Below are 19,462 nucleotides of genomic sequence, written 5' to 3'. Positions count from 1 at the left end.
TCTCTCTCTCTCTCTCTCTCTCTCTCTCTCTCTCTCTCTCTCTGGCTTTAGTTATTTTGGAAATAAGGGAAATCCTCTAAGGGATGGTGGTAGGGATGTTAAATGAGAATTAAGTAATTGCTTCCTACAGAAAGAGGAAAAAAGTTAAGTTTCAGTTCAAGAAATTTCATCACAGATAGCTGCAGGCAGGGACCAGAGAAAGTGAAAGTGGAGTTGGATAATCACTCAGGGGATTCTCTTAGCCACATCAATAAGTTCAAATGCACTTCTCCCTGTTCTAGGTTAGTAAGTATGTGCAGCTTTTATTTTCTCTTTTATTTTCATTTATCATAGAAATGTACTGGTTTTAGTATTGACATTTTTTATACATGTTCTATTTATGTCACGATATGTATGTTTTTTTTTATTGGCCATTCAGTTCTTTATTCAGTTCAGGTGTTTTAGACAGACGCAGTATCACAACTTCACAGAGTTAAGCAAATGCAATATAAACAAAAGTAACACACCTTAAAATAATATTCTACAACAGAGAAAGAACAAAAGAAAAAATCCTGCATTGTTGAATGCTTTTTTTTAAATGCCGAATGCTGTTTATTGAAGGAGGGAGGAGGTCTTAAATATAGGCTTACAGCACAATGCATAAATACTTTTGAAAACACCACCATAATTTAAATAACTATTGGAGCTAATGTTTGTGTTTTGGATTGTGAGCTTGGCCTTTAACAGCTGAGCTGTCTTCCCAGCCCTGGAGTTAGTTTTTATTTTAAACATTCTCTCTGTGTGTGTGTGTGTGTGTGTGTGTGTGTGTTCCTGTAGTGTATGAACATATACACAGGTGTGCATGGGTGCACTTGCCTGTGTATGATATGTGGAGGCCAGAGGTCATTGTTGGATGGCATCCTCTATGGTTTGCTACCTTAGTTTTTGAGACAGGGCTTCCCACTGATCCTGGAGCTCACTGTTTCAGCTGGAGAGGCTGGCCTTTGAAGCCTTGAGGATCTACCTATTAACCTGCTCCTTCCAACCATCAGCACTGGGTTTAGATGTGGGTCACTGTTTATGTGGGTGCTGGGAATTCTAAATTGGCTCATTGTGTATGCACAGCAATCACTATATCCAGCCGAGCCATCTTCCTAGACCCAGCATGAGTTTTGGAATAATTTTATTTGCAGAATTTGAAAGCTGTAAACTTTTGTATATACTCTGCTGCAGGAATGTATAGTAAGCATCATCACTGTGTCAGATATAAGGCCCCTGATGGTAAGGCTGTGTTCTATCTCTGTACCACTGGCATGGACTGGCCCTGCCCTGGCCTCTCTCAGGTCTCCTTGGCTTTTCTTCTTCCTGCCTGCTGACATTGTTGGAGTTTTCTTTCATAGTGCTGCTTATGATAGTATAAGATTTTGATGGTGCCTATCATCAGAAAACCTAAGATTGCTGACATAGTCACCAGAAGCAGATAATAAACCAGTACTATTACTAGCAAACAGGTCTACAGTAACTATCACAATACTCTTCAAACTTTAACTCAATGTTTATTTATTTTTTTCTGTTTTAAATTTTTTTGTTCTCTTAGTATCTCTTCCTCTGTAGGTTTGTTCTCACTATTTGCTTTCTGATAAGGCCCTTATACTGTTCTTAGTGTTCATTCATTAAAACCCTAATCTTTTTCCCCTCAAAGTTTAACTCAACTTTCATCTTCATACAGATGGCCTTGGCCTCCCTCCATCACACACACACACACACACACACACACACACACACACACACACACACACACACACACACACACACTATGCCCAGCTCATGTTATTCCCCTCTCTCCTGGTACTCACAGTAAGGTAGACACTGCACTTTACCATGTAGAGTGTAGAATCCTTACTGATTGTGATGTCTTGGACACATTATTAACCTTTCTGTATCTCTGTTTCCTTGCCTGTGAACTAGGGCTTAAAAGAGTTGCATGTCCAGCTGGTTGAGGTGGTAGACTGGTAACATATGAAGCACTGATAACTTCCATGCACATCAGAACACCCCATAGCTGTGATACTGCACCTCACAGACCCTGGCCTGCAGTCCCTGCATATTGATTTGATTGACAATGAGAAAACTGAGTAGACCATGAATTTATTTTGTCATGGAATTGATAAGAACAAAGGGAGCTGGAGTGGGCTAGGTCAGAGTGGGAGAGAATTAACTATTTTCTTTTTTCTGTATGTCAAGCACTGGGAATCCAGCTTAGACAAGACAGGCAAAGCTCGCTATCCTTAGGGAGCAGATACTTTCTAGTGTGGTCACAAAAAGAGTAAGGTGCAAAGAAAAATGGCTGAAAACTGGGGCACCACTGGAAGATAAAAAAGGGACAGAAACCAGGGACTAGGAGAAGGTGTCGTACTTGAAATATGTAGGAAGGCATCCCTGAAAGAGTGGGGCCCAATCAAAGCCCAAATACTCCACACCTGTGTTTTCTCACATGTACAGAGTCTAGATTTTTCAAAAGATACCATAGTAGAAATGGGACTACTTGGGGAACAGTGAGGGAGAGGACAATGAAGGGGGTGACTGTGATCAAAGAATGTTGTCTGTGTCTGAAAAAAAATCTCATAATTAAACTTATTGTTATTAATGAACAACATGCAATAATAAAAACCCTAACTGTGATGTGAGAATCAACCAGGAAGGGACTGGGGGTAGGGCACAGCAGGTAATATGGTTCTGAAGAGAGGGAGCCTGAAGGGTGAGTACTTCAGACAGACAGACATCTGAATGTGTTGGGGTTTACAGGTTATTATAAGAAGCAAAGGTGTGTTCCCCATGTTGGATGGCCTCCCCAGCTTTGATACAGGGGAGGAGCTCAGTCCTGCCTCTATTTGATGTGCCATGCTTTGTTCAAGCCCATGGGAGGCCTGAGCCTTTCTGTATGGGCACAGAGGAGGAGTGGATGAGGAGGGGGTAGGTGGGAGGTCGGGGAGAAATGGGAGGGAAGAAGGGAGGGGAAACTGTATGTAAAAGAAATGAAAAAGAATGTTAATTAAACAATAAAAAGGGGGCAAAGGTTGCCCTAGACATAACAGGGGGAGTGACTTTTCAGCTGGACTTGCACTGAGGAGGACTACTTGGAAGCAGACATTTTGGGTGGAAAAGCAAAGCCGTGGGGTTGTGGTTTAGAAGAGTTGAGAAGTGGGTTAATGAAGCTGAGGAGGTGCACTGGGGATGGGAGGAATGAATGGTACTCAGGGGTACCCTCAGGGAGGAATGGTACTCAGGGGTACCCTCAGGGAGGAATGGTGCTCAGGGGCCGCCAGGGCTGCTTCGCTGATGTGTGCCCATTCCTGGGTTTTCTCATTGCATCCATTCAGTGTTTCTCTTCTGCCACATTCAACTTTTTTCCCCAGGAATCTTTATACTGCATGTGCATTAAAACTTCAATGTGGGCTTGGTAAATGTCACCCTCCACAATCACTCAACTTCTTCCCTTTCATGTCAGCAGAAGGAAAATGAATCATTTATGGTCACTTGGGTAGCTGAAGAACCTTTTCATTCTCAATTTACTCCAGCGTGCGTGACTAATTAGAGTTTATAATCATTATGACCATGGACAAGCTTTTCATGGGATGAACTCTGGCTTGGGAAATACTGCATTTCTACCAAAAATGATGGGTTGCCTTGAACTTTTAAGACCCCTGGTCAGAACACGCAACGTAAGAGTTAACATCCAGTAATTACCGTGTCCTTTTTCTTTCAGATGTCCATTGGGATTTTAATGATGTCTACAAACACTTTGAGGATGATTGAACATCAAAATTCCTTTAAGTTAAAAATTTGTAATTCTATTGAACATTTTTTTGTAGAGTATTTTATTACTTAGACATTATAACTTGTCTACTAATTTGAGATTGTAGGGGTTGAACAAGATTTTGTCATTATTTAAGATTTGGGTTTTCTTTTTCATTTGTTTTTAAATTTTGAGTATCTTCATCCTAACTAGTTTGATAATCTTTTTATTCATGCTTTTGGACATAAAGTGTTATAGATATTACATATTCATGCATTTGACACATCACTTTCTATATTCACCTTTATTGGCTTACTTCATGATCATGTCACATACTATTTCCCCATTGTTGCAGTAACAATAAATACTTTATTTCTAATTTTGTTCACATTCATTTTTTATAAAAGAGCTCTATTATTCAGTTTCCTGTGTTGAGGTATTGTGTCCCCCAAAATACTGTGTCCCCCAATAAAATTTATCTGAGGATCAGAGGAAAAAGCCAGCCACTACAAGTAAACATAGAAGTCAGGCAATGGTAGCACACACCTTTAATCCTATCACTCAGGAGGCAGGGATCTGTCTGGATCTCTGTGAATTCAACACCACACTGGGGAACAGAGCCAAGTGTGGTGATACACACCTTTAATCCCAGCACCAACCATAGAAGTCTGGAGGTCTGTACAGACAGACAGGAAGTGACAGAGCTGGGCAGGAAGAGGAAGTGATGTAGCTGGGCTGAGAGAACAGAACAGAAAGACATATGGGCGTGGGTATATCAGAAGTAGGTCTCTCTTTGTGACTGAGGTGTAGGTGAGGTGAGGTTAGCTTGTGGCTTTTCTTATTTCTCTGATCTCTCAGGTTTTCACTCCTATATCTGGCTCCAGGCTTTTATTGTAATAAGACTGTTAAGCAATTCTTCTACAGTTTCCCTCCAGTAGTAAATTTGAAATGCTTAATATTATTAGACTTTAATGAAATTTTGATCAAATCAATGATAGGTGATCACATCTTTCTTTTTCCAAAATACAAAATATGAAGGCTCTTATAGTTCAACATATTAGATGATTTTAATATAATGAAAAAATACCATGTTAGTGTCAATACTAAATAGCTTCTTCATTAACATTTAATAATGCTCAGTTTACCCATTAACAATTGCTTTTATGACTTTCCCCACACTAGCTGGTCACTTATTAGCTCTGGTAGTATTTGACATGATGGTTTCCAGTAAATGCACTGAGTTTTATGAAGTAACAGTCGAATGAACAGCAGCTCTTACTTCTGCTCCTCCTTCTTCCCTGACTCCCACTGGGCAGAGGACCTGAGATGTAGCTGACCTCATTGCACATCTTCTTCATCTGCATGGCCACCCACCCTTTGTCAATGTGCATGGTTGGAGCTTCTCCCGGATCACAGCTGGGCAGTAAGTCCCTCAAAGATCAAAGCTGTGCCCACAACCTACTGCTAGTCATTGAGGCCCTGTTATCTACATGAAGCTCACACTGAACCCCACTCTCATGCCTTAATAAGCTGCTTCAGGAGGCCCTCTCTTTTTCCTCCAGGCCCTTCCTGTTATAGATAGATGCTGACACAGGCCATATTGAGCAAAGCAGCCATGCCATGGACATATTGGGGAGATTGTAGCTTCCAGTCTTCACGACACCTCATATACTCATACCCTGGTAGCCAACATTCCATGGCCCCATGACATATTACCCTTTCGGCCCTGGATGCCAGTGCCAAGAAGAGCAAATCTGTGACTGAAAGCATCAACTGTTTTTTGTGTTTTTTAAAATTTCCACTTGTTAGGCAAAGGTTTGAAATTCTTTCTGCTTGCAGTATTACATCAATATAAAACTCATAGTCTTAAGTTGGACTCCAGGATGGAGAGAATGCAGCATCAGAAACTGAGAACTCATCTACTGTAATAAAGGGGTAAATGAAGCTTAATTCCATTTATATTTAAAATTTTGATCCAACCTGACAAAACTAGACTTTTTAAGCTAGGAAAAACTAAATATGTGCATGTAAAGCAAGACATCTCTGACACTGGATCAAAACCCGATTTCTTTATTATGCATCATTCTTTTAGTATTTTTTTTTCTTTTTTTGTTTGCTTGTTTGGTTGTTTTTGTGTATTTGTTTTCAGAGACAGGGTTTCTCTATGTAGCCCTAGAACTCATTGAATAGACCAAGCTGGTCTCAAACTCATAGAGATCTCACCTGCCTCTGCATAGCTTTCTTATGCCACAACTTTCTGTTGCTGTCACAAATTACCTGAAAAAAATTGACTTAAATGTAGAAAAGGTTTATTTTAGCTCACAGTTTTGGAGCCATTAGCCACTGGTCACTTGACTCCATTGCTTTTGGAACATCATGGTGGGAGGTTTGTGTTAGAAGAAAGCTACTCACATCCTACGGGATAAGGTGTGATGTTCCACTGTCTTAGAACATACTTCTACAAAGACCTTATGAAGCCCACTTCCTACAGATTCCCCCTCCTCCCAGTTGCTATACAGTCTGGCGACCCCACCTTTTAACACATTAATTTCTGTAGTTGGATGTTTTTACTCTTGCTCTTTGCTCTTTGGGGGTCTACCACCCAGTTCCCAAATAAATATATGGAAACTTAGTCTTACTTATAAATGACCGGCCTCAGCTTGGTTTGTTTCTAGTCACCTTTTCTTAATTAACTATCCTGTCTACCTTTTACCTCTGGGCTTTTACCTTTCTCTATTTATGTATATCTTTTCTTTCCTTCTTAATCTGAGTCTGGCTGTGTGGTTGGGTGGCTGGCCTCTGGCATTCCCCCCCCTCCAACCCCGTTCCTTTTCTCCCTCTTTCCTCTTCTCTTTTTCTCCTTCTATTTATTCTCTGCCTGGCAGCCCTACCTATCCCTCTCCTGCTAGCTATTGACTGTTCAGCTCTTTATTAGACCAATCAGGTGTTTTAGACAGGCAAAGCAACACAGCTTCACAGAGTTAAACATATGCAGCATAAAAATGCAACACATCTTCGCATCATTAAATACTCCACAGCAAAAAAGAATGTAACACATCTTTAACTAATATTCTACAACAAATGCCTTTGGGACATATTCAAGATCCAAGTTATAGCATGTAAAGGCAGAAACTTGAACATTAGTTGATGGAACAAAACAGTAATATGAAAATAAGTAAACTTGTTTGTTCAGCCAGAATCCTGGGACTTTCTCTGTCCTTTTGAGTAAGAAGCCATCTAGTCATGTGAGGCAGCCTCTCCACTGCCTCGTTTCTTTGTACTTTAGTTGTGTTCTGGTGTCTGAAGTCACAGAATGAGTTCCAAACTCCACCACCAGAGAAGGATGTTATAGAATTCTTAGTTATAGTTTCTTGGGGGGAAATTCTTTTAGTAGCTTTCTTGGGGTTTTTACCAGCTGTATAAATCAATTGGTCTCATTCTTCATTTGGAAATATGGTGAGTGGAATCCAGGAAAGTGAAGTTTCATTCAACTTGCCACAAATGAATACTTTATTCTCAAAATTCTAGGCAAAGGTAAGATTATTTATATGTAGAAAACTTGAGAATAACTGAAAGGATATTTGGTTTTGACCATTTATAACATTATAATTGCCAGGTTTAAATATTTTTTTAAGAATTCTTATCATGAAAGTATGTTAATGTTTAGAATGTTAAAAGTATATCCTTTAAAATTAATTCTCTACATAATAGTCATTTTCACATACTTTGAAAATCTCATTAATTTATGTCTTTGGGGGAATTTAATGTTTTTTCTCCTTTCATTATAAAAAATTTCCAAGTAAGTATCTTAGTTCAAAACACTATGCTGTAAGTCATGTCACCTTCAATAAACTGTCAAAATTATTCTCTAATTATGCAACTTGAGCATGACTTTGATTCATTATTATCTGAGGAACAAAACACCAAAAGAAATAGAAGATATAAGACCACAGTGGGAGCTTTTATTTTTTTCTGATTATCATAGAAGTTTTTTAACCTCTTTATATCTAGCCGTAATTCATGTTATAATCTGCCATACCTATAAATTTATGAAAGTCACTTGTTACCATCTCCCCAGCTTTTCAATGAGTTATTTTACATAGTCAGATTTAATAATTTATCATTATTTAAAAATGCAAAATACCATATTTAAATATATTAGATTTTTATTTTTATATTTCAAGCTTATTAGTGATTTTGTTCTCTGTTGTTTGACTTTTCCTTTTATTCCTTATCAACGAATCTAAAAGAGTAAAGTGCCATTCAGCTGACAGCTTTGAAGAATAACTGTTTGAGGTGAGCATAAATTGATAGTGCAGTAAGAGGGTATGGTGATAGCTGTCCCCGGAGATAGCTTATGCAAAATGATGGAGGCCTGCCCATCACTGTACATGGAATACTGATGATAGTCTTGACTTGAATAGGAAAGCATTTACGTCTTGCACCTGCTCCAGAATATGACTAGCTGTCATGTATTCCAACAAAAGAAAGGAAAAGCTGGCACTATAATTTAAGAAATATGCGCAAGCATAAGAAAAAGCAAAACATTTTGAGCAGTTAGAATTTATTTTTATTGCTCTATTATGCTTACTAGTCTCTTTAAGTTTTGCTTGGTATTATGAATGTTTTCTGTTGAGCTCATCAGTATGACTTCATCCTTACAGAAGGCCACTGAATTATTGAACAGTGCCTGCACTCACGCTGCAGGAGCAAAAGGTTGGTGCATTTATGGGTCCTGGATTTTTAGTGGCAGAGAGCAAAATAAAGCATCGAGATGAGACATAAATGTAGTTTCAGGAGTATTTCACTAAGACATAAAATTTAAATTTGATAAAGTTGAAACTGAACCCTAAATTTCCTGTAAACTAAAATAATAGAGTAAAATATATTTTGAAATTATAAGACAAAAGACGTTTTAAAGTGTTCAGATTTCTGACATGTTGACTTTGGGTTGCGTCTTTAAATGTTTTAGAAATATTGAAATATAACCAACTTTTCACTACATTTTCTTTACTGAATATTGATATTTTTTGTGTTAGGAAGCCTGCCAACTCCCCCTATATTTTCCCAGCAAGTGTTTCATCCCATGGCATTTTACATCCTAATTTTTCTGCCTCTGTCTTTTAATTTTCCTTGTAAAATGTGCAAGCGACCTTAAGATTGTAAACACCCCAGCACATACATTGAACATCTACACGTATGAAGTATAGCTATAGCATAGCTTGACTCACCATTTAAAAAACATTTTAAAGGGAAATGCTCAAGTAATGTTCTTCCCTGAGAGCATTCGCTGTTGGGAATTATCCACTTATTTCATTGCTACTGATATTTAAAATGTCTTTGGATCTCTCTTTGAAATGTCCTTAGCAACCTGATGAACATTCAAAGTCTATAAATATTCAGCAGTGTGGGCCATCCATCTTCAAGGATGGTTGAGAAACAAAGGCAAAGTGTTTATTTTTGAAGCATGTAAAAAGACAGTCAGAACCATAAAAAAAGATGAACAGGTAAATTGGTTGTTTCAGATCATCCATTTTTGGTTAAAGTTGGGGCTAAGTCACAAGTTTGTGAGAAGAAAATTGGAAAAGTAAGGAGGAAATGGGAGAGAGTTTTATGACAGCAACAGGCAAAGAAAAATCCGAAATGGCCTCAGAGATTGTGGAAAATGCAGAGGATTTTTACAGTGACTAAAGCAATGCGATTATCCAGAGCTCCTGACAGCCCATGAAAGACTGAGATTTTATAGACTTTCATTTTTATTTCCATGTCCAGTAAATAAAACCACATTGGGACTTACATTAAATTAAAACCAAATCTGATTAGTTCTTCCTAAGTCCCTGCCATCCACCTACTTGGGTTTCTCCCAAAGGGTTGCTCTTCACTTTGCTAATCCTGTGAGAGGAGACAGCATAGCTTTGTTGACCTGATGAGCATTCCTGTGCTACATAGATAATACTCAACCAAGATGTCGATCAGCTTCAGACAGACAGCAACTCTGGGCGGTTTTCATGTCAGGAAGATAGAATCTGGTGAGAGAGCCAAAGCACCATTTAATTCCAGCTACCACCTGAAACTACATACTGACTCCATAAGCTTATGACTCTACTCAAGAGGCTGAGTGCTCTTCTTGGAATAGAAAATCAAGTGGCTGACGTATTAGGCTTCACCCTGGTTCAGCAATGACAAATTCCTTGGTGATCTTGACAAATGACTTTGAGAAAATGGTGGTTTTCTCATCTTCTAAATAAATCATTTGAGATAGAAACTACCAGAGCTTCTGTTCTGCACAGAATTTTAAAGACACAAACCAGTGAAGACAAAATTAATTGCCCAAGGTCATACAGTTAAGACATGAAGCTAGGATCTGAAGCACATAGTTTTTTTTTCCCCCTATTACTTTGGGAGATAACTGGCCAAAACTTTCTTTTAAATTTGAAAAAAAAATTCTAAAGAAGACTATCCTGATAGAAAAGGCTCCCATGTCAGAGGAACAGAACAGATCTAGAGGCGGATGCGTTCACACCTGTGTCTGGTCAATCAGAAAAATCTATGCTTGTTATTAAAGTTAAGACTTTGACTTCTTATTAGCCTTTTGTTGGCCTTGCTTCCAGTGGTCTGCAGATCAAATGTTTACATTGTTCATCCTAGAAAATTCCAGCGAGATAATTGATTATTTTAAAGGTTATCTTCTAGTCAGATGCTAAAGCCCCAAAGACACCAGTTCCACTTGTGGGAGGTTTTATGTCTGATGTTTAATCCTAAAAACGACTGTATTATGTATAAAATGCTGTGCTCTGAGATCAATTGCAATATATATTGCTCACAAATATTCTGATGTTTCACTGTGCATTGTGTCCTGTGGATCTGGAAACCAACTCACAGGAGGCGTATTTCCATCCCTCTTACATTTGCTGCAGAAAAGACTAATGCTGCTTTACTTTAAAGACAGCTACAACAGAAATGGATCCATGGAGGTTTTATAAACATCTCTGATTGCCAATGTTTCTTTTGATGAAAATAGAGCAGAAGGACAAACCTCTGTGGTTCACAATGCTCAATCAGGTGTTTCATTCTCTCTAACTCCTCATATGCCTGGCAGAGTGTCTCCAAAAGAATCCACAGCAGTCTATGACCTTACACGTTCTCATGTGTTTTAGTGGGAGAAAAACGAAGGCTGGAATTGCTTAGACAGTGGAACCATTTTTAATTTTTATAAAATTAAGTCATATTCAATATGTTATCAAATAGTTATGGTGTACTATTTCACATATACTTTTTGAAACTTTATAGAATATACTGTTTTAATAATAAATATATTTTACATATATTAGTTTTAAATGTATTCTGCCACCTTTTATAAAAATGTTAACCCTCAGATCCTTTTGTTACATTTTCCCTCTCAGGATAAAATAAGTCAACTTACATTAGGGTTTTCAGTTCATACAGTAGCAAGAAACTGATATTATGTAACTTCCTGCTAACAAAATGTCACAGCATTCAGTGAGACAGGCTTTTTCTTGTCTCTGTATCCTTTTCTATTTTCATTCTCTTTTGTCCTGCTTTGCCAGAGGATATCTCAATTTATGCCGTTGACTTGGTGAAATTACAACTATGAGTAAACACATGAAGGCATATTCATCATTATTAGTCATTAGGAAAATGGGACCCATAGCCAAATTACTATATTCACTAGAAAAGCTAACATGAAAAACACTGACAATTGTTGGAAAAGATGTGGATAAACAATAACTTTTCACATTGCCATAAAGAATAAGAAGTGGAGCCACGCCTTTGATCCCAGGACTTGGGGTATAGAGTTAGGTGAATCTCTGTGAGTTCAAAGGCAGCTAGATCTATGTAATCCTGAACTAGAAAGGACAAACACATTATGGTATGGCCATACAATGGAATGCCATTCAGAAATAAAAATTACTTTTCCATAAAACATTTAAGAATCTCTAATTATGCGAGTGAAAGTGAAGCTAAATGAAAAAAGAATACTATGTATGATTTTATTTATCTAAAATTCTAGAAAAAAAAAGTTAGGTCAGTGATTTCCCGGGAACAGGGACAAAGAGGAAGGAGAGAATTCACAGACTCAGGAGGAACTTGTCAAGATGGTGGACATGTTTGTTATCCTGACTGAGGCAGTGATTTGACAGGCCCTTGTCAAAGCTCATCTGCAGAATTTAAACGTTCAGAATTTATTGTATGTCAACTGTACCTCAATTAGACTATTAGAAATAATGCACCCATTGAAACCTCAAAAGTATCCACATTTTAATGTTGGTACTCCTTTGTTTCTTGATTTGGAAGCTGCTTTAGTCAATTTTTAATCTGGGTGTGGATACCACAATTTTACTCAATGGGAGAAAATCCACTTACACATCTGTACTGTTCTGTAAATATGTAACAGATCAATGAGCCCACCCCACCAAAATTTTAAAACAGACAAAAACAGAAAACTTTACTTTCTGCAGCATGTAGAAAACAGCCCAGTTACACAGTAAATTGAAAAACACTTTTTTTTGTTTTTGTTTTTTGTCATTTTTTTTCTTTCAACATTAGAGAGATGAAAATGAAGGGTTAAAAACAACGTGGGAAAACAGTGGCTATTACAGTTCGGGCCTCAGCTGGGCTTTTGGTTTTGTTTTGCTTTAAATAATCTGTGTGCTGGGGGCCTGGCGAGATGGCTCAGAGGTTAAGAGCACTGACTGTTCTCCCAGAGGTCCTTTGTTCAGTTCCCAGTTCCCAGCACCCACATAGTGGCTCACAACCATCTGTAATGAGATCTGGTGCCCTCTTCTGGCCTGCAAGCATACATGCAGGCAGAACACTGACACTGTATAAATACTAAATACATAATCTATGTGCTGTTTTTGTGATTTTTCAGTTGAGGAAAAGGACTGGCCTGTGAAGGTTTTATTAAAAAACAGTCATCCTTATACCCAAAGGATATTCCATTTACATGCATAGCATAAGCCACAATGATTAACATCAGAGGCTTTCAAAGCTATGGATTATATTCATATCAATAGTTAACTGGGATACAGTACAACTGAGTTTTTCAGTTACCACAATGGAACCAGTATGACCTCAGGTCCAAAGGACTATGAAAAAGAAGTGATTTTAGACAGAAGATATCTGGGGCTGGAGAGATGACTCAGAGATTAAAAGCACTAACTGCTCTTCCAGAGGTCCTGAGTGCCATTCCCAGCAACCACATGGTGGTTCACAGCCATCTATAATGAGATCTGGTGCCCTCTTTTGGTGTGCAGGCATACATGCAAGCAGAACACTATATATACAATAAATAAATAAATCTTTGAAAAAAAAGATAGATGACATCCTGATAGTATGACATCCTGCTAGATGTCAGAAAATGGAAAGATCTCCCATGCTCATGGATAGGCAGGACTAACAGTAAAAATGGCAGTTTTACCAAAAGAAATCTACAGATTCAATGCAATCCCCATCAAAATACCAACACAATTCTTCACAGACCTGGAAAGAATAATACTCAACTTCACATGGAAAAACAAAAAACCCAGGATAGCCAAAAGAAGCCTGTACAATAAAACAACCTCTGGAGGCATCACAATCCTTGACTTCAAGCTCTACTATAGAGCTTCAGTAATAAAAACAGCTTGGTACTGGCATAAAAAACGACATGTGGACCAATGGACTCGAATTGAAGACCCTGACACTAATCCGCAAACCTACGAACATATAATTTTTGACAAAGAAGCCAAAAGTATACAATGGAAAAAAGAAAGCATCTTCAACAAATGGTGCTGACATAACTGGATATTAACGTCTAGAAGGATGCAAATAGATCTATATCTATCACCGTGCACAAAACGTAAGTGCAAGTGGATCAAAGACCTCAACATAAATCCAGCTACTCTGAACCTGTTAGAAGATAAAGTAGAAAGTAGTCTTGAATGCATTGGCATAGGAGATCACTTCCTAAATATAACACCAGTAGCACAGACACTGAGAGAAACAATCAATCAATGGGACCTCTTGAAACTGAGAAGCTTTTGTAGAGCAAAGGATACGGTCAACCAGGCAAAGCGACAGCCTACAGAATGGGAAAAGATCTTCACCAACCCCACATCTGACAGAGGACTGATATCCAGAATATATAAAGAACTCAAGAAATTAGACATCAAAATGCCCAACTGTCCAATTAAGAAATGGACTATAGAACTAAACAGAGAATTGTCAACAGTGGGAACTCAAATGGCTGAAAGACATTTAAGGAATTGCTCAACATCCCTAATCATCAGGGAAATGCAAATCAAAACAATTCTGAGATACCACCTTACACCTGTCAGAATGGCTAAGATCAAAAACACTGAAGACAGCTTATGCTGGAGAGGATGTGGAGCTAGGGGAACTCTCCTCCACTGCTGGTGGGAATGCAAGCTTGTACAACCACTCTGGAAATCAATATGGCACTTTCTTAAAAAATTGGGAATCAACCCCCCAACCAAGATCCAGCTATACCACTCTTGGGCATATACCCAAGGAATGCTCAATCATACCACAAGGGCACTTGCTCAGCTATGTTCATATCAGCATTGTTTATAATAGCCAGAACCTGGAAACAATCTAGATGCCCTTCAGCTGAAGAATGGATAAATAAAATGTGGTACATATACACAATGGAATACTACTCAGCAGAGAAAAACAATGACATCATGAGGTTTGCAGGCAAATGGATGGACCTAGAAAAAATCATCCTGAGTGAGGTAACCCAGACTCAGAAAGACAAACATGGTACTCACTCATAGGAGGATACTAGAAGATGTGGAACAAGGATGACTGGACTGCTACTCACATCACCAGGGAGGCTACCTGGAAAACAGGACCCCAAGAAAGACACATGGATCGCCCAATGACAGAGAAATGCATGAGATCTACATGAACAACATGGACATGAGTGCGGGTAATGAAAGGCAAGGGTGGAGGGAAAGAGAGCTTAGGGGAGTGGGAGATTCCAGCTGGATCAAGAACAGAGAGGGAGAACAAGGAATAAATGCCCATGATAAATGAAGACCACATGAGAATAGGAAGACGCAAAGTGCTAGAGAGGCCCACAGAAATCCGCAAAGATTCCCCCACAATAGACTGCTGGCAATGGTCGAGAGACAGCCCAAACTGACCTACTCTGGTGATGGGATGGCCAAACACCCTAATAGTCGTGCCAGAAACCCCATCCAATGACTGAGGGAACCGGATACAGAGATCCACAGCCAGGCCCCAGGAGTCCAATTGGCGAGAAAGAGGAGGGTTTATATAAGCAAGAATTGTTGAGACCAAGGTTGAATAAAGCACAGGGACAAATATCCAAACGAAAGGAAACACATGAACTATGAACCAATGGCTGAGGGGCTCCCAAATGGATCAGGTCCTCTGAATAGGTGAGACAGTTGATTGGCTTGATCTGTTTGAGAGGCATCTAGGCAGTGGTACCGGGTACTGTGCTCATTGCATGAGTTGGCTGTTTGAAACCTGGAGCTTATGCAGGGACGCTTGGCTCAGCCTGGGAGGAGGGGACTGGACCTGCCTGGACTGAGTCTACCAGGTTGATCTCAACCCTCGGGGGAGTTTTTGCCCTGGAGGATATGGGAATGGGGAGTGGGCGGGGTGGGGGTGGGGTTTGGGCAAGGGAAGGGGAGGGAGGGGGAGAACAAGGGAATCCATGGCTGATATGTAGAATTAAATTATATTGTAAAATAAAATTAAATTAAATTAAAAAAGAAAATACATTAATGACCACATAATGAAGTTATCAGAGGAAATTGATTAAAATAATAGTAATAATAAATGCAACAACATTTGAACATCAATAAACCAGAAGAAAAACTCAAGTATTGCAGATATTTAATGCATTTCAGTGCCAACAACTGTGGAAAAACTTTTTCTTTATCAGGGCAAAATGGAAAGAAGTACATGATACTGAACTACAGTTTTGTTTAGAAATTGATTGATAAAACTGATGGAAGTAATAATTCTATATAATTAAAATTGGCATACTCCAAAAGCTAAGCATCATTAGAATGATTCTTTGGATGTAGGAGACCATCAGGGTGATACAGTTTCAGTTTGTGACCAGCTTGGGGAGGGAGGAAGGGAGGTGTAGGTAAGGCATGCCAGGAAGAGAAAGAAATATGCATGTATAGTAGAGCAATAGACTGAAAATTGGCATTAAGTGTCTCAAATGTCACCCCCACTGATCTTTAGCTATTGCTCAGGGCTTTTGTCCTTTACAAAGTGCCTAAGATTCTGTTTTGTTCACAAAGCATCCGTCTTGTGTGGGAGGGAGGGAGGCTGGCCTGACTCCCAGCCAATTATAATTGCTTTATCTCACTTTACCTGCCAGTAATTGTTTTAGAAAGCACACATAATCTTCCTCTGGCCAGCCAGAAATGGGCTATCTCCCAAAAACCTTCAAGAACGTTTCCGCCTCTCTTAAGTAAGTTACACAGAAGATACCCTTCTCAGCAGGAAATTGCCAATTGTTTCCCAAAGCAGGTTTTGGCACTCTCTTATGTTTATGGGCAAAGTTGGTGTCTGAAAAGGACAGAATTAAAATCAGAGCATAGCCCTTACCGAACCCAGAAATTACCCAGCTCCAAAGTTGCTCCTAACTGAGCCCTGCAATTTTGAAGGCTCGGGCTTCAGTTTCCTAATTATAAAAGGAAGATTACTTTTTTACTTGATCTCTCTAGGATCCTTGACTCGGCCTGGCATTTTTCTGTAGTTAATTATCTACAAGCAATTTTTCTGAGTTCTTGGGCACTTCTTGCTCATGGAATACATAACACAGCTCAGTGTATCCTTCGAGAACATGAGTTTTTTAAATTGCCTAGGACCAAACAGTTAAAAAGGTTCTAAAACATTCCAAATACCACAAGCTGGTGTGTGTCTCGTACTGACACAAAGTGGGAAATGACTGGAAAGAAGTTAGAGTCAATTGCAATAGGCAATGTTGAGGTCAGACCCAGGTTCCTCCTCTTGTACTGATCACAATATAAAGGAAGAGTTGGGTTGGTCTAGGAAGATTCCTCACCTCACCCAATTTTCTTTGGGCCATTATATCCTCATATGGAGATATTTTGTAAGCTGGGGAAATTCACAGTACTCTTAGTCAACAATTCTGAAAATTTTAATTAAAGGAAATTAAATGGAATTGTCTTTTGTGTGTGCTAGAGGGCTCCAGGGATCTTTCCCCTCTCACATCCCATGGTGTTGCTGTTGCTATTCAACATCTATTGTTCTAAAGCCATTTTCTCTTGGTCTGTCTCTGTAGCAGTTTTAGAACTGATGGACCTTTTAGTGCTTTACTGACATTCGCTTCCAAAACCAAAAAGAAAAAGGAAGGGATCCCTGTGCCACATGAGGTCACTACTTATAAAAGGCCTTCTTTTACTCCTAAGCATATCCAAGAAGTAAACATTTTCCCAGGAGAATATTTTTCTAGTTTCACAACATGGCTGTTTTTTGAGGTTATTGTTTGTTTTTTAAGCCTGGGTCTCATGTAGCACAGACTGCCTCAAACTCACTGTGGAGCCAAGTCTGAATCGTAGATATGGGAAGATGTATCCTGAATGTGAGTCGTACCGTTCCATGGGCTGAGCTCCCTAAATGCATCAAAAGGAGGAAGCTAGATGAACACCAGAATTCAGAGCTTTCTGCTTCCTCCCTGCAGAAGCAGTGTGACGACAGCCGTACCCTCCGGGTGTCAAGGGTTCCGTACCATGATGGCCTGCCTCTCAAACTGGAAGCCAAACCTTCCTAAGTTCCTTTGGCCAGGTATTTTTTTTCCCACAGAAATAAAACTAACATACAGTAACAATTGCACCACCATGAATGTAGGACCTGTGTCAAAATAAACCCAACATTCCAGACGGGGATAGGAACCAGATGTGATTATGTCATGTGGATCTCTACATAAGCCAAGTTTCATATCAGGCCTAGCCTTCAACCCACCAGTTATATGAGATAATTTACTTTTTGCCTCAGCCAGTTTCAAGAAAGGTTCCTGTCATTTGCAGGTTTAAAGAAGCGTCCTCAGTGGGCTGAGTGAGGAATCGGTGACTCAGATCTCACTGCACCCATCCTCACATGGTGAGATTGCCCCATGATTTAACTCATATCTGCACCTGATTCTCAGTCTCCCTGCTCATGCTTCATCTTCAGAACCAACTCTTCTTGTCAGCCTCAGTTACCAGCCTGCCTCACAGCTACACCCTCTTTGTTTACAAGGGAAAGGAGCTGTCAGCCCCCTGACAGCATCTTGAAAATGTTGCTAAATTTATAACAACCAACAACTGAAAAAATTGAAAATATATCACAATGAAAACCATAGGAAAGGACTATAAGCAGAGAATTCTACCATCCTGGAAACAATACCTCATGATCATTGTTTTTCAGCCACGCAGTTCAAATGTATGGGAAGGAAAGATTTTTGTTTTCAACACTGATGCTTTTGTTTATTGACAGGGTGCAGGGTGTACCCAAAACTTAAGAGAGATGTGTGTGTGTTCTAAGTTTCTTGCTCCCAAACTCCAGCAGCCTGCCAACTAATAAAGATTCAGTGCAAAATCCTGGCTAAGCCAGGACCCCACACCCAGAAACTACCTTTTGGAAGCCATATAGAACATTACATGGCACTTGTTACATCAGCATTTGTGCTGCAAAATTATGCCCTAACTAAAGGTGTGGCTTTTCATATCAACCAGAGTGTTGAGGACAAAAAGTTGTACAACATAGATGGATTTTAAAACATAAATGCAGCGGTCATTTTAGTGGAACCACGGCAGCTTCCTGTGCTCTAACAAACGACTTGCCCACTGCTGTGCTCGGGTCTTCTGCTCGGCGCTTGCACCACATCTGGTCCCTACTCCTCTCCCCTTTGGTGTGAAGAGACACCCAGAGGGAAGGTGGGTGGAGCAGAAATACGGTTGAGCAAAGGAAAGAGATGGTGGACCAAGCCTCTGAGAAGCTTGTGCACAAAGCAGAAGGGGCGATGAAGGCACTCTACAAGTTGTGGACCCATGCTGCCAGCCCCTTCCACTCGAGGCCCCCTTCTCACCTATGGGTTCTAAGCTTCCATGTAGCTTTCCAACATGTTATGATGCTTGCACCCTTTTGTCAGGCTCAACCTGATTCTCACTGTATTCAGTGGAAATTATTAACAAAAACACATACTTTTAAAAGTTGCTCTTCTAGAAAGGAGGAAGAGTGGTTGGGGGAAGAGGAAGGTCAAGGGGTGGGACTGGGAGGAGAGCAGGAAGAAATGGGAAACTGTGATTGGGCTAGAAATAACTAAATATTTAATAATTAAAAGGTTGCTCTTCTAACTTGTATTCATGGACTTAGCTCATTACGCTTTAATGCAAACCTTCAGAGTGACTCTTTTGGATCTGAGCATGCCCAGAATCTGCCATTACTGTCACCTGAACAAGAATTTGCTCCTATGCTACATAAAAAAGTTCTATTTAAAGGAGTCCTTCTGACTGCAGATAACGTGAGTGGTACACTTTGTAATGACCTTGAGATTTTTGAGTTCTCTATTTCTCAGCAAAATTAGATTTGTGACCAATTGTGCAAGTCCACATTGATAAAAATCATCAGTACACAGAACATTCTACTTTTATTTCAGTGGACTCATAT

The 19,462-nt window shown here is 39.5% G+C and overlaps 1 protein-coding gene and 1 long non-coding RNA gene across 3 annotated transcripts in view; both read left to right on the top strand.

Annotated features, from left to right (window-relative positions):
* The window catches only part of Pttg1ip2 (PTTG1IP family member 2), a 50,734-nt gene extending 46,896 nt beyond the window's left edge, over window positions 1-3,838 (top strand). For both annotated transcript variants that reach the window (XM_076566275.1, XM_042272737.2), the window contains exon 7: window positions 3,746-3,838. The gene's annotated coding sequence lies outside the window, so the exon portion shown is untranslated. The remainder of the gene's footprint in view (window positions 1-3,745) is intronic.
* Window positions 3,839-15,498: 11,660 nt separating this feature from the next.
* Window positions 15,499-18,196, top strand: LOC143272282 (uncharacterized). The gene is made up of 2 exons (XR_013049712.1): window positions 15,499-17,599; window positions 17,842-18,196. It is a non-coding gene; the product is annotated as an uncharacterized LOC143272282 (long non-coding RNA).
* The last annotated feature ends 1,266 nt before the right edge of the window (window positions 18,197-19,462 follow it).

This window comes from Peromyscus maniculatus, chromosome 3 (assembly GCF_049852395.1).
Source record: "Peromyscus maniculatus bairdii isolate BWxNUB_F1_BW_parent chromosome 3, HU_Pman_BW_mat_3.1, whole genome shotgun sequence".
In the NCBI taxonomy this organism is placed as follows: domain Eukaryota; kingdom Metazoa; phylum Chordata; class Mammalia; order Rodentia; family Cricetidae; genus Peromyscus; species Peromyscus maniculatus.
This window is presented reverse-complemented; position numbering and strand designations above follow the sequence as displayed.